This window comes from Podarcis melisellensis (assembly GCF_964234715.1).
Source record: "Podarcis melisellensis genome assembly, chromosome: 5".
NCBI lineage: Eukaryota > Metazoa > Chordata > Lepidosauria > Squamata > Lacertidae > Podarcis > Podarcis melisellensis.
Genome location: NC_138537.1, coordinates 49713718 through 49729164, shown reverse-complemented (window position 1 = coordinate 49729164; position 15447 = coordinate 49713718). Strand labels below are relative to the sequence as shown.

At 40.9% G+C, this 15447-nt stretch overlaps 1 long non-coding RNA gene across 2 annotated transcripts in view; it reads right to left on the bottom strand.

The window, feature by feature from the left end:
• LOC309370435 overlaps positions 1-14794 on the bottom strand; it is a 69459-nt gene extending 54665 nt beyond the window's left edge. Inside the window, exons 1-3 of one of the 2 annotated variants that reach the window (XR_014168562.1) lie at positions 14552-14794; positions 14305-14360; positions 4705-4772 (exon numbers count right to left, since the gene is read on the bottom strand). This is a non-coding gene — a long non-coding RNA (uncharacterized lncRNA). The remainder of the gene's footprint in view (positions 1-4704; positions 4773-14304; positions 14361-14551) is intronic. The other variant, XR_014168563.1, reaches the window with a different exon arrangement.
• Between the last annotated feature and the right edge of the window lie 653 nt (positions 14795-15447).

Here is a 15447-nt window from a genome sequence, read left to right as displayed (position 1 = left end):
CTGGGAACCTGCATGTTTGCTTGTTTAGTTGTTCTTTTTCAAACATTTGCATCTTTTTTTAAAGATTAAAAAGAAAGAGGAAAGAAACACTGCAGGCATGTGGTTTTTGGTTTATTTACAAATGCAGAAGTTGAGCTGACTTTAGTAGAGTGCAGAAATAAACATGCATGCAAGCAGTGCTAAATCCTTCTGCCACACCAGTCCTTTCTTTCAAAATCCAAACAGCTTGCCATTCAACTTAAGACTTATAGCCCAACCTTATGGACATTTGCTCAGAGTTCTGCATGACTCATTTCCAATAAGTGGGCAAGTCAAATGTTGACCCCTACAGCAGAAGGATGTGATTCGCATTCAAGAGACTTACGAGAACTAACTGCCTTTTGTTGTGCATAGTTGCACATCATAATCACCAACAATAAATTTCCCAGCTCAGGAGAAAGCCATTTCCCCCACTGCTTTGTTCAACCCAATAGCATTATTCACAACAGGTAGTGTGTGCATATTAAAAGCAGAGTGAAACACAGCACAATTTTGGGAGTTTGCCTTCAAACTGAACTGATGGAATCACATGACATAGATTGGGGACAAACAAGATCGGTTTTGGACTACAACTCTCATCAACCCAATGATGATGGGAATTGTAATCGATAACATCTGGAGGGCACATGGTAGACACACTATATAGCCTGGGTGAGGGAGCTCAGGCTTGGGATGAAACGTGGTCCTCCAGTTCTCTCTACCTGTCCCTCAGGTACTCTCCCAAGGTACTCCCAAGGCTATACCCACATCTCTACATGCCCCATTGTCCCTGTTGAGCCTGGCCAGGATGTGTCATTGAACTCAGATAATGCCTCTTGCTTGGCTGGCGATAAGATAGAGAGGGCTGTGGGAGTGTGTGTGTAGAAAGTGTCCTTGTGTGCAAAGGTACCATTTACATTTTGCCACCCAATCTTTGTCTCTGGCCCTGTCCATGACATGACTCTGGAGAGGCTGCAAAGAACAGAATGTAGACCTCGAGAGCTGAGAAATGTCCCCCACCTCTGCTATATAGGATTGCCAAAACAATAGCAACAAATAAAAGCAAAATCCAGAGGTGAATCTTTAATTGGAACAGGCCAGGGGGTGATGTGTGAAATGGTATTTGTGGTGCCATCACACACACACACACACACACACACACACCTGGAGAGCATACCTTAGAATCTTTTCAGTTTCCTTCCCAGACTCAGCTACCCTTAGTACCAGTCTGGAAAGTTGAACAATACTTTCATTCACGCTGTGCCGGATGCCAAATGTTTAAGAAAAATGTGGTGGCAAAGATGGAGAGGCAGACAGACTTCAATGCTCTTTTTTTCCTTTTCCTTTTTGCATCCCGTTTTCAACAGCTTCTCCTTTGTTTACAGAAGGCATGCTGAAACAAGTTTGGCTTTGTTTCTGTTGGCTATCGTTGTAAAATAAACCTTTGCATTAAAACTGAAACAAAGGGAAAGAAATGCACTTTCCTAATAGGGGGGTGACAATAAACTTATCCCGAGAGGAGAAAGGAAGGAAGGGAGCTGTTATTTATTTTCCGAGGCATGAAATTCCTTGCTGTTTGATTGAAGAGCTAATTCAATATCAGCACAATCCCATCGTTTGCAGGCACCAAGGTGCAGATTGCTGTGAAATCGACTTGCGCTGTAGGAAACCAGAGATGTGCTGGTGTGAAGGAGCCTCGTTAGTTTTAGCTCAGAGTTGCACTGGCCTCACCATGGCATCAGCAGACCTCTGTTGGCACAAAGATTAAAGCTAGGCAGTGGCTGGAGTGTGGAGGTGGAAGATCTGGCTGCATACAGACCAAATATTTAAAGCACACCTCAATAATCTTGGGAACTGTAGTTTACGCCAGCACCCTTACACTACAATTCTCAGGATTCTTTGAGGCAAAAAAGTGCTAAATCATATGCCGCCTGCTTTGGGCAGCTCTCTCCCCCTTTGCCTCTACAGTGGGATAGATTCTGACTAACTCTGAAGCCAATTAGGGCTCTCTGTGCCCTGGCTTACTTAGCAAAATGGTTAATCTGGCCCTGCAGTTTAATTTGAGTTAATTCCTTCTTCCATGAGTAGGCTTATTTTTTAAAAAATTAATAAATCCAGTTACACATTATTTCTATTTTAAAAGCAGAAGTGCTAGGAAGAAACACTGGTTCTTCTTTCATGGGTGTGGCGCCACAGCCTTCAAATTCTCCCTCTTACTAACTATGCCCTAGTGAATATCTTCAAAACAAAGGGTAGCAGTAGTTCCCAAAGAGACGAAGATCAGAGAGAACTGGCTTTTGTTTATGGAAAGCCTGCTTGTGGTGTTGGATATAAAAGCGCATTGTATCCAGCCAATTACTCCCAAGAATTGCCAAAAATCCTACCCAATTATCTTCTAGCTATTCATTTTTGTTTTGCGTCCAAAAACAGAATGTGTGAACCCCACTCCCTCAGCTATAACACAGTTGACAGGGCTGACCCAGGACATTTTGCTACCTGAGTCAAGGGATGAGATGTGTCAATCATTTTATGTACAAAAGCCAACTGGCCTGACTGTTAAATTTACTTAACACTGATGTTCACCTCTGCAGCTAAGGGCATCTGGCTATCGCGGGGCTGAATGTAGGGTTGGTAGGTCAGCCTTCCACTGTCTGGTGCTGCTTGCCCAGCAACTGCCTCTTGAGGCAGCTAATTCACTGTGCCTAATGGTAGGACTGGAGATGATTGCGGAATCCAAAATCGCTGTAGCCATTTCAAATCATATTCCGGATTTGGATTGGGGAAAGTGGATTTCATGATGGGATACTGGGTGGGCATTTACATGTGCAAAGAAGCATGGTCAGGCTGCAGGCTTATACACATTTAACCTGTGGAGCAAGGCCCATTGAACTTAATGGCCTTACTTCTGTGTAGGATTGTGCTGTCAGTATCAAAGTATTAATCTGCCACCAGATTTTGAAAAAATCATCTGAATACTGCCACAATCTTACCAGATGGTGTTAGGGATTTGATTCCAAAGCCATTTTACAAACTCTCACTCACTCACACCCCTTCATCATTATTTCCTTTTTATCGTGTGCATTTTGTCCCTGCTTGAGAAACAGTGGGTTTGTTCTTCTTATGCCGAGAGCCAGAGTATCAAAACAAAAAGTACTGCAGTGATTTTTATATTTAGAAATGTGCTAAGCATCAACAGTTATTTTTCACAATTGAAATCCTCACATCCAAAACAATGCAAAACTGCCCTGTTCTTTGATTCTAATTAATGCCTTTGTTCTTGGCTTTTTATAAATCTATTGAACAAGGATTAAAGACATTGCTGAAATATGTCTGTACGTCATTTACATTCAATTCACAAATACCATCTTCTCTCCTCCTTGATTACCTCCATGCAGAGTTGTTTATCGTTTGTGCCAGCAAGTGGGAGCAGGGCAAGGACAGAGGAAAACAACATACACATGACACAAGTGAAGATCACATCCCAGGTGCTGTGAGAAAAAAGTTTGACCGGGTCTATCTGCTGGGTTGTGCTGGCAAGGTGAACAGGAGGCCACCTTTCTGAAAGTGGATGGCACTCTCAGGGCTGTTGTCCCTGAGACCTCTCACAATGGAGGGAAGCCCATCCCTACTCCTTCTTTACTAAAGATTCTGCCTGCATCTGAGTAGGATAGTTATAGAAGAATCCACCACCCTGCAGGGGCAACAGAGTAACTATATATGCCCACAAAAATACTATAAGGAAGGCAACCTCACCCCTGCAAATCCCAACCACCAGTTGGGATCTCAGGTAACATCCTTTCCTGGCCCTGAGAAGTGGGGCCCATCTCTGCATTCATAGCAACCACACCATAACAAGGCAATCTGAGTAACACATTGTGGCAAAAAGGGCGGTCAGGGTTGAACCAAATGCTGGAAAACATTGGTCGGGTCCATGTTGGACAGGCCCCTAGATTTCTATAGGCTGCAGCAGAAGAAAGAGGATTTCCCACCATTCAACCCAGTTCAAAACCCACCCCTGTTCCCCAGCTGCTTCTTGATGGGGCAGGCGGGACTAGCCAGATACATCCTGTAACTTGTAGAAATGATGAACGTTATAGGTTTGCTTTCTTCTTCCTCCTCCCTCATTTGCCAATGCATCTATTAAGGGACAACCCATGACCCTTGAACCTTTGGAATTGCAACTAAACAACTAAAAATTAGGTTAAGATGTTTAATTTTAAGGACAAATTGATTAAGGAGGATCACACAAACAAATACTACTAACTATTGCAGGAACAGAGCTCTCTTTCCCAAAGGTGGTCTTGCTAACCAACCCAGTGCTCTTGGATGAACTGAACCCTACTCAAAACATTTCCCTGGAAATATTTCAATCAATATAGGACTCAGAAGCTCAAGATCTCACTCCAAAAGATCTCATTACTCATCTTATGACAGCAACAAGACTAACTATAGCTAAGGTTTGGAGATAGTTAAATACTAACTTGATGGAAACATGGTTTCAACAATTGTGGGATTTAATTCTTATGGGAAAACTGACAATGAAAATATGAAAATAAAAAAACCCAGTAAGAGATCAGACAAATTTCATGCAGTTTTGACAAAAGAAGAGTTCCAGCATCTCAAAGTGACTTGTGGAAATAAACTTTTATTTGTTGGGCAATAGGACTTGACAAGCTTTTAACTCACCCCTTTTCAAGTACAGAGTGCTGTACTCATCTGTCGGCAGGAAGAGGGGATTACTGTGTTGTGTTTGTCTGAAAATCAATATAAAAATAAAAAGGAAATTGAGAAGTTAAAAAAAGGACAAATCTGGGTCATAGACTGTCCAAAACAACTGAAACTAGAGGTTTTGTGCTTCCTGTGCTTTGAAAACCCCACATTTTGCAAACAGGATGTGTGCTAAGCCAGCCCAGCTCTGATGTTGTTTTCTGGTTTGCCAGCTTTCAGGAAATCATGAAAATAATCTCCTCCTCCCCTGCGCCCAGGTTCTCATTTTCTATAAAGAGGAAGTAGACAGTATTGCTTCTTCCATATGTAGGCACAAGAAACTAGTACCATTTTGAGATCTGCCTCTCCATTGCTTCACATTGCTTCACGATAAGTGTGGCGGCTGCAGCCTAGAAGCAGAGCACCTGCATCCCAGTAGAATTCAGGAGCACAGAGCTCCCTCTGCTTCCCTCTCTTTGGATGGTTTGTAGAATCATAGTTGCTCCTGCACCATACTTCTTAGTATAGTATTTAACCTAGGCATGTGCTCTTCTGTTCTAAGTACAGTATCCTTACTGGTATCCACTGACACTCTCCTTCCTGTGCTGCAAGATGATGTACCTGGATCTTTCACAGGTTTTCTTAAACAATATTTTCTCTTAAGCCAGATGTATGCACGCATATATGCACCTAAGGTCGTACACATGCATATTCTTGACAACTTTGATGCTGTGCTTTGAGAATATCTAACACTCCAAGAGGAAAGTGACAAATAACATTAAGCACACTTCTTAAAAAGCATGGTGAATGCTACTACTTTTATTCTGAAGGAGAAGTAGCCCCACAGGGACCTGATCCAGATCGGGAGCATGATGCATGGGTGCCAGTTTCCTGCTGAAAATCACCTCTTCTTCAAGGGTTTTTGGAAGGAGACCAGCAACTACAAGCCATACTCTGAATCTGGACCGCGGCCTAATTTTAAATCTGATTAATATCAACTGGTTTTGGCCCCTGACATAAGACTGAAAGCGGTTAAAAACAACCCACCCCCCAAAATGCATCCGATTGTGTCCAGCAAATCAGATATTGCAAATAATGAAACTGCATCAATACTGCCTTCCTTTCCTCCTGGTATAATGGAGGCCTACAATAAAGTCCTGCAATAAAGGAAGCAATCTGCTTTTACCACACAAGAGAACCAACTGCAGTTTGTGGCTTGCAGAAAATCAATCTTGATACAGCCACTTATTAATTGCAAAAAATAAAAAAATATAAAAAAGCAAATGACAAGAGGACAAAACTTAGCAACTTACAGAAAATTAAGGCAATTGCTAATTGTCTTTTCTTCCAGAAAGTTGGTTAGGATTTGAGGTGCTTTATGAAAGAGTTTGAGATGCTACAAATGGTCAGTGGACCATACATCAAGCATTGTTTAAACTGGATGTTGCATCTGGATACTGTATGAACATAAAAGCAGAACTATTGTTTACAGAAACCTGCAGACTCCTGCTAAGAATCTTCTTGGAGGAACTGAGTTTCAAATGCACACAGTGCAAAATGGTTCATTTTATAGGCTGTAGGATCCCAACCCTCTTGTAGGTACAATAGATGCTTGGTTTCAAAAACAATCAAAGATATGCACATTGAACTTTAATAGTGATTAGACCAAAGATTGATAACGTATTTATGACAAAAGGAGAAAATGCATTACAAAGAGGACAAAAGAGGCTGCAAATTGAGATGCAAATTTAGAAATTGCTTTAATTCAAACAGAAATATATCTCACCGGTGTGAAACTATGTGACTAGACTATGTGCCTGCTCAGTCTGTTGTCTGAGTGCCAGCTGTGAAAGCTACTCCTAGCCACAGATCACCTGAGCTTCTAGTGCCAGTGATGGATCCAGTAGCACTCCCAGACTATGAACCCACTCCTTCAAGGAAGGATAACCCCTCAAAGCAGGCAACTGATCACTCAGGAACTGCCCATCTACAACACTTCCATCTGGACAGGATTCAGAGTCAGTTTATTGGCTGTCATCCAACCCACCACCAAGTCAAGGCAGTGGCCTTGCTTGATTCATATATTGCAGAGAGATAGAGTGTACTGATGACACCTCACTCCACATTTCCTAATAATTGCTCCCAATAGCTTCATAAGAAGCTAAATAGCATTGGGGACTAGATAGGCCCTGCAGCACACAACAGCCGAATCTCTAGATGGCCAACAGATCATCATCCAATGCTATTATCTGAAACCAATCCTCAAATTGGGATCAAAATCACACTAAAATAGGGCCTCCAATGTCCATCTCACCAAGCTGATTCTTGCTAGCCAACTCCAAGCGTTTTACCTTTGGTTTATTTTATTAGAAAGAGAGCAATATTTTCAACAGTACTTTCAGATCTAACTTCCCTAACTTTTGTTGCCCTTAGAAAAGCTTTTACTTCCCTTTGTTTCCAAACAATGCCTCAACCTATTTGGAGGAAAAGTATAAAAGGATCCTCTATACTCAGCAGACATGTGTTTGTGGTACCGGGAAGGTGGAAGACGTAATGCATTATCATTGGCATTGTCCTTTGTATAGAGATCTCAGAGCTCTTTTGGGGGAGACCTTTTGAGAGCAAGATCTGGCTGGACCCTGACTGGTATTATTTGTGATCTGTTGACAGACTGCAATAAAACCATTACAAACAAGGTTGCCACCTTTGCAGTAGCAGCTCAAAACATTCACTGCGATTTTCTAAAGATGTCTGCAAAGAGGACCATCTGCAATAGTATTTTGATATTGTTGATAATCTTTCTCACACATGTATGTACCTATTGCCCATTGTTTTTACCGGATGTTCCTCATATCTAGTGTTTTTATCTCACTCTCACACATTATCTTTTTAGTATCTTTACACCATTTTCTCTCTCTTTCAAATGCTGTAGTTTTCTTCATTACAGCCTAGCTTCCAGCAATGACTGGAAGCTGGGCTGTTGTCATTTTTGAATGTTCATTCTCATGAGGGTTACGAAATCATAGTCAAAACCACAAGTGATTACTCACCGTAAGCACCAGAAACATACTTTGTTAAGTAAAAGAAAGGTTGCATTGGTAGAACATTTCTCAGGACTTCTAGGGACACGAAGCACTGCCTTCATATTGGCTGTATGTTTGCAGGAATGGAATTTATACTATAGTGAAGATATAAGACATTGGCATGCTATGATTAAGAAATACAGCCTAGGTTTTATAATGGCTGAGATTTGCAGTACAAAGAACAGAACTTGCCCTGACTCTCAGATAGCTTGTTAACATAAAAAACAGATAGCTTGTTAACATGTTTTATTCTACGTCAGCAAGCAAGATATTCTGTGTCTAAAGTGTTTAAGGGACCTGAGCATGAACCAAACTCTGTCCTAGATTGTGCCCCAAGATTAGGCAATGTTTTGAAATAGAGTTTAACGTAAGTCTTCCATCCTCTGAGGAGTAAGATATCATTAGCTTTACAAACAGAAAAGAAGATCATGAATTTCCCAGAGAAAAAAAGGTCCCCAAGTTAAAAAAAATCTTAGCAATGTCGCATTATATCTTGTTTATTTTTATTGCAAATCTCAGGCTGCTGCATTCTACAAAAAGTCAGTATTAATGTCCAGACCACCAAGTGGCAGTTGATGCTACTTGCTAGAGATGGAGGAGAAGTTTGAATTGATTCACATTGCACTGCAGATTTACCTAATGCACAATTCCCCACACCAATATCTGAAACATCAACAGCTACTCTCTGAAATTTGCACATCTCTGAATTTTGTCATGCAGCTTTCCAACCAAAAAAAATGTGCACAAAATGCATATATTAGTGAAAATAATATACAAAAATGCAAAAATAACATACAAAACTTTGGATATGAGGAGAAATGGGCACTAAAATGCTGATAAAATTTCATGGGGACTTAAAAATCTTACAAACTGATGTAGGAGTGTGGTGAACTGAATTTAAGATTGGGAAAAACGTGAAGCTGAGAGAAACTGAAATTAACAGATTTGTCCATCTCTGACCTTGCTATACATATCACAGATATCCAACTTGGATTATCCAATTGTCAGGGTTTCACTTAGACAGTTACAGTTTTGCCATCCTGATCATCAATGTCATGAAGCAGCAAAGATGGCTATCCAAGTTTGCTTCTCAACTTTTGAAAAGCTGAAGTTACATCTGCTGAAGCTAAAAATGGCTGCATCTTCTCAGCATCCTTCCTAGTATTTTTCATTCCATTTTCCTCCATGTTTTGAACTTTGAAATACTGCACTCGGATATGGCACAGTCATCACACCTGTCACCATATTGTAATAATAATGTGGATTTGAATGGCTCTGTTGGACCATGTGAGTTTATCCAATTTAATTTCCCTGTGGGAGAAAAAACTGTAAAAAGAAAACAAACCAGAAAAGGACAGAGGATTGTTCTTGTCCTGTTCCACCTGCAGTGCCAGCAAGATCCCAGCAGGGTGCTGGATATGGCAGATGTACTACAACTTGGTTCCTGCCCTGCCACATCCCCTGCCGCCTTCAGATTGCTTAGTTAATAACCTTCAAAGTTTTCCAGTAATGATGGCTCAGTAACTGTGAAAATGCCAGAAGCAACCTGATCAGCTTTGCTGACAAAGTAAAACAGGACAGGACAGGTGCTGTGTATGACATTGGCAGCTTTGTACCAGTCAATGGAGAAACTGGTAGCCGGATGGTCTGAGAGGGAACTCAGGAGATATTTCCACCTGATAAGTGTTCCACAGAGGTTGTTTCTACTCTCATATGTCCGTATAAGATTATATCACAGATACAAGCGAAGAGATATGAGATGAATTGATGAATTTATTGTTGCATCAATTGTTTTAAATTTGTTGTTAGCTGCCCTGAGCCCAGTTTTCTGAACCAGGAAGGAAGGGGTATAAATAAAATATTATTTATTTTATTTATTTATCTTTGGCAGATGTGTGTACTTGTCTCTAGCAGCTTGGATTCCAAATTACTTCATACAGTGACAGCAAGGCAAAAGGAAGTTAATATATAACCTATGGGTATATTCAGGGCTGGATACCACAAGATTTCTTGAGAAAACTTTTTGAAGGTAGTCGTAAATGCTATCTGTGCCCCTTGAATGTAGCCTATGAATTCTGCACTGGGTGCTTCACAATATGCACAACATGTATGTGTCAAAATGCACATTTTATTTACTAAGTTTATGGATATCGCCTTTGAATATATATTTTTATCTTTTAATAAATAAAATAAAAAGATATATAAAAGTTCTTCTAGATAGCCATGCAGCTACAAAGATACCAGGCCAGAATACAAAGTTAAGAAGAAATAAAACAAATATATCAAATATAATGCAGTGTGTTTCTGCCGTGGATGACTAATTTGTACCGTCATAAAATTAAAAAATCTGCTGGGTTTTGTAGAAAGTGATTAGTACTAATAATCATACAACATAATCATACATAACAACACTAGAGTCAGTTAAAACTAACTATAATTCATGTTCAAACTGAAAAACTGAAGTTATGCACCCCCTCCATAAAAACCCACAAATCCCACACGGACAGCTGTTTGATATAGCAAGTTTTCTCGCCATTTATTATTTTTATAAACCCTGTGAAGTACATCTAGAAAGCGATTTTTTAAAGACTCGGAAGAAAATATGTCTCTGCATTTTATTTTTAAATAACTCTGTTGGGATGCGTAGAAGGCGTCACAGTATAGATTTTGCATGCAGTAAGTCATAGGCTAAACCTGCAGCTCATGTTTCTCCTGCTGCTGCTGCACTTTAGAGTAAGTTTGAGGAACTTGTGGATCTTCAGATGTTACTGGACTTCAGCTCCCACTGGTTTGGCCAATGGTCAAGGGTGATGGAAGTGCTAGTCTAGCAACATCTGGAGGGCAACAGGTTCCCCACCTCTTCTTTAGTGCAAAGGAAGTTGTGCAGGAAGGCTTTAGCCTGTCGCTGTTGGGACCAAGTGCAGAGCTGGTGGGAACCTCATCATCTTTGGAATGGGCCCAGAGCTAATCCTGATAGCAGCACCATTGAGGTTGGGTGGGGTGCAGTATTCACAGCACAGAGGAATATTCTGATCTTGGCCATATTTAAGATTAGATTGCAAAACAAAAAGCAGTTGGTTTCAAGGATATTTATTATTTTGCATTTGTCTTGATATCTCCTTATAATGAGATATCAAGGAGGAATCAGAGATTATAATGCACTGCAGATTCCTTATGGTTGGAAAGCCTCTCCTCCTTCCAGAGGGGAGGGATTGTGAGCGGGAGCCGATTCCCGCGTCACGCAGGGGGCGTTCTGCCCCCTGCCCTGACATCATTGCTGGCGCGCCACGCCTCCCAGTTGAGCACCCAATCGGGTGACACCGCGGGGCCATGGTCTAGCTGCTCAAATGCGGCCACGCCACCTCTCCCTGCCATTGTGCTGCTGATTTCTACGAGTCAATAAAAGTTGTGGCCTTTTCTAGCCCATTAACCAAATATACTGTGTCCACGTGTCTTTATTATTCCCAAGCGGAGGACGGGTCCTCGAATCACAAACTACAGGTTTGCAGGATATTGCACATAATGTATGAAGATTCATCTGCAGAGATTTGATAGAAAGCAATGGGATCTAAGTGTCAACCACTTAACACATAATTTGAAAGGTGGCAACTGCTCATTTGCCAGGTTTTCTTCACTGCTTCCAGAAAACTTCCATTTTAGAGCCATTCATAAACAGAGAAATGACAAACGTCTGAGAAGCTGACTTTTGAAATGCATTTTTAGATCTGCCAGGAAAGATCCAATCTCTGCCCCTTATTATGCTATTATATCACTATTAGTCATTGGCATAGGCAGAACTCCCAGGTGTGAGCCTGACAGACAAAGCATATTGTCAATATCAAAGAATGGCAATAACAAAAGGCATTCAAATGCTGATTGTTACCCTGCTCTTGCCTCCCACTTTTGGGCATATCAAGCACTTTGAAAAGGTCACTCCATGCAGTCAGGTATATGCAAAGACTGGATGGTTAATACTGGAAAGAAGCTTTCTGCTGAAAGGTGTCTCAACTGTTATTGTGATATCTTGAAAGGCAATGAATGGAAAAGCCACCTATTGTTATCAATGTAGCCAAATTTTTAAACAACCCCTTTTTCTTCCCTACTCCATCCCCAAAGGGTCATGTATCCTACTTTAGAGCAGACAATCTTCTATTTGAAGGAGTCCTCTGTGAAGGACTGGCCCAATACATTTTGCTGCCTGAGGGAAATGACAAAATGGCCTCAACCCTGCATTTCATGTACAGAAACTGAACGGTTTGGCCGCTGAGTTTACTTCAACACTGGCAGTAGCACAGGATACTTCATGGAACCTGAGCACAGCAGGGAAGCTTAGGAGAAACAGGGCAGGCTCCATCCTCTAGGGTCTGCCTCCTGAGTTACCGGTAGGTGTCACACTCTGGTACAGCTGGTTTTGCTGCCTTGTTTGAAGATAAAGAACCCTAAGAAAGGAGAGCAGGGTTCCTTGAAGTTGCTTATTGTGGGAATGTTCAGGGAGGCAGGAGAGGATATATTGTTTGATTATATCCTTTCCAACTTGTGCTAACAAGTTCTACAATTTAGCAGAGTAACATTCCCCTTTTTAAACTTGCACAGCGGATGCGTTTGCTCAGGCTCGCTAAAGCCTCTAAAATAAGTTACCTGGTAAATTCCCCTTTAGTCCCTCATAAAAGAAATAGACACGACACAGTCTTCTATAAAAGTATAAAAAGAGTTTACTCACTCAGTCATTCTGTTCACAGATGGATCCCAGAAGGCAGACTTAAGTTACAAAAGTAATATACCTGGAATCTATCCCATAAAGAGATAGTCCCTTTGTCCCCTCTTAGCTGGAAGCCAAGAGAGCATCTTAGGCTAAGCAGATGTTGCTTCTTCGACAAATGTAGTCAGAGAGAGAGAGAGATGGTGGCCAGTCCTATGCTTTTGTTACCTGCACAGGTGAGGCCACACCCACCTCTGGTCACATGTAGAGGAAGTCTGTCCCAGCCTAGGAGGAAACAGGAAGTTCCGACTGGCTGGTCCAGACACCCCCTTTTTATGCCCACCCCCTTTTTATGCCCACATCCCACACCTATCAACGGTTAGCACTTAGACACAAACATCAGACCGAGCAGGTACAAGGTAACAGTCTTCCGTGCTATGGTGAGATGTATTTCTATGCAAATTATATACATTATTTCCAAATCTGTGCCTATGCATGTGTTAGCATATGGAGGTTTTATGCAAATCAGTGTCATTTTTGGGTGATGCATGAAGTGGTCACCCTATGGGGCCATTGAAATTTGTTTGCTCATCTTGGCTCCCAGCATTGGCTCCCAGCCATGGTCCCTGGTGGGCCAGTCCCATGCATTCATGCTGGCACACAAAGGACACGGTGCATGCCATTGCAAACTGCGTCTGTGCTTCATAGTGCCTCAGGAACTGAGGAAATTGTTTTGCTGAACCACAGCCATTGCTATCTGCTGTAAATATTATATTAGCACAAAGAATACTTTCTCAAAACCAATCATAGTGAATCTTCCCAAGAGTTAACGATGCTGCAATCCAATGGATAATATATTAAGTAATAATATGAGGCACACTTACTAGGAAGTGGAGTTTTGTTCTGAGCAAACATGCATAGCATTGGGTTGCATGATATCAAATATAAAAGAAAGTCAATCTTTTTATTATTACATTGGGGGTGGGGAGGCACTCATAGCTACAGATAACCTATATGAAGATATATCCAAGAATTATGTATGCCTGTTTTTCAGAACTCGCTCCCCAAAGGGTTTGATGGTACCCTCGATGTGATTCTCAATATAGAGAGAGATTCCCTCTGGCAATTTAAAGTGATATTCCTGTGCTTTCAAAAAGATTCCCTTTCATGAAGTGATTTATACCTGCTATAATTAATCTAATAGATTGGATTTATCTTCTTGGATGATGCTGATTTTAATTGATATACTGTATTTTCTTAACATACTATTTTTATGTGCTTCAGCTTTATGTGTTTATGTCTAAGAATGATAGATAGCTTCTCGCCCCCCCCCCCGGGTTTGTTTGTTTGTTTCTTTGTTTCTTTGTTTTTTAGCTATATATATATATATCTTTCCTGGTTCTTTAACCAAGTGAAAATAAAATAAAAGAAACATTATTTTTGTCTTTGTAGGCTTGCTTCCCTTTTAATTTTTTGCTCTCTCTTTTCCAGGTGTGTTTTCTGTATCTGCTCATATTTCCTTTGCATGCATCTTGAACCAACATCATGCTTTGTGAATCATGGGATTAAGGGTAAATTTAAATTATCTAAATTCCCTCCCAAATTCTTGGTTGCTTAAGTAAAATTCCATACATAATCAGCATACTTTCTTAAAGGTTAAACTACTCTCATGTTTTAGGTTTGATTCAGGAAATGTAGCCCTCTCCTTTAAAAAAAAGTTAAAAAAAAGTTTTAGAGTTTATTGTCTGTAATCATGGCATCACAACAGAATCAAATAATTTGGTTGCATTGACTTACTTTGAAGATATCACAGAGATCCTTCCAGAATGTTCTTGCAGGAAGAAGCAACACACCTGGAGACAAGGCAAGATTATTTTTAAAAAGTAAAATCCTGCCACATAGAATTTTGTTAGACAATAAATAAAATGTATGAGGCTATTTTTTATGCACCACAGGGAAACAAACAAACAAGCAAGCAAGCAGGAATGTGTGATGTGTCAACAGATGGATCCCTCTGTACTGTGTTTTGGTTTCATACTCTTACCTGCAGCCTGAGGGAGTTTAAACTGTCCAGGTTTTCTAAACAATGGCACCATTTCTCAGCAAAACTCTGTGATGAATTTTGGCCTGTGTTTTATAGTCCCAGGGTACATTTTTGGTCTGCCTTCAAAACTCTCTTTGCTTCACAAGCCTCAGCCCTTTAGGCCTCAGTACTGTCTATTGTTCAGATTCGACAACAAAATATTGTCATCTACCAGCCTGTTGTGGAACTTGTGGTTTTATAACTTAGCAACCTTGGACAAAGAGAAGTGCACCAGCACTCACTGCTTCAACCAAAGTCAATAACTGCTGTGCTGTGACTCATGTGCTGTGACTCTAGTGACACAAACAGGTGTTGTGGAAAAGAAAGGGAAAACATGTCTGGTATCAGCTCATCACAGAACAATTAACAAAGCCATCCCAGCTGCAGACAAGAAAACGTTCTGGTCATTTGATTTCCTTTTGTAATGTTCCCTTTTAAAAACAAAAACCAAAAAAGCTCACTTTACAGTAAATATTGTGGACAACAAGCTATCTGCTGCATTAGATGCTAGGTGGGGTTGTCATGTGCTGTCTCCTCCTGCATAGTTGTTAAATTGTACATTCTACTATGTCACTGTGCGACACCTTCTTCCAAACTTTCCTACCTGTGAGGGCATAGCAAGCGAAAGCCAAACTGCACAGGATGCTAAAATATATCTTTGCATTTAATGTTCAAATAGCATCAGCTATGGAAGGAAGGGCCGCTGATACTGGTCAGGAATGCATCATACATGAAGGAAGAATTCAACCATTTCTTCCCCGGCTGTGGTTGTGAAGAAACCCCTCCTCTGAAGGTGTGAGTTGGCTCCAATTTCCCCAGTGGAAAACAAATCTGGCCTTCAGAGTTGACTCAGGACT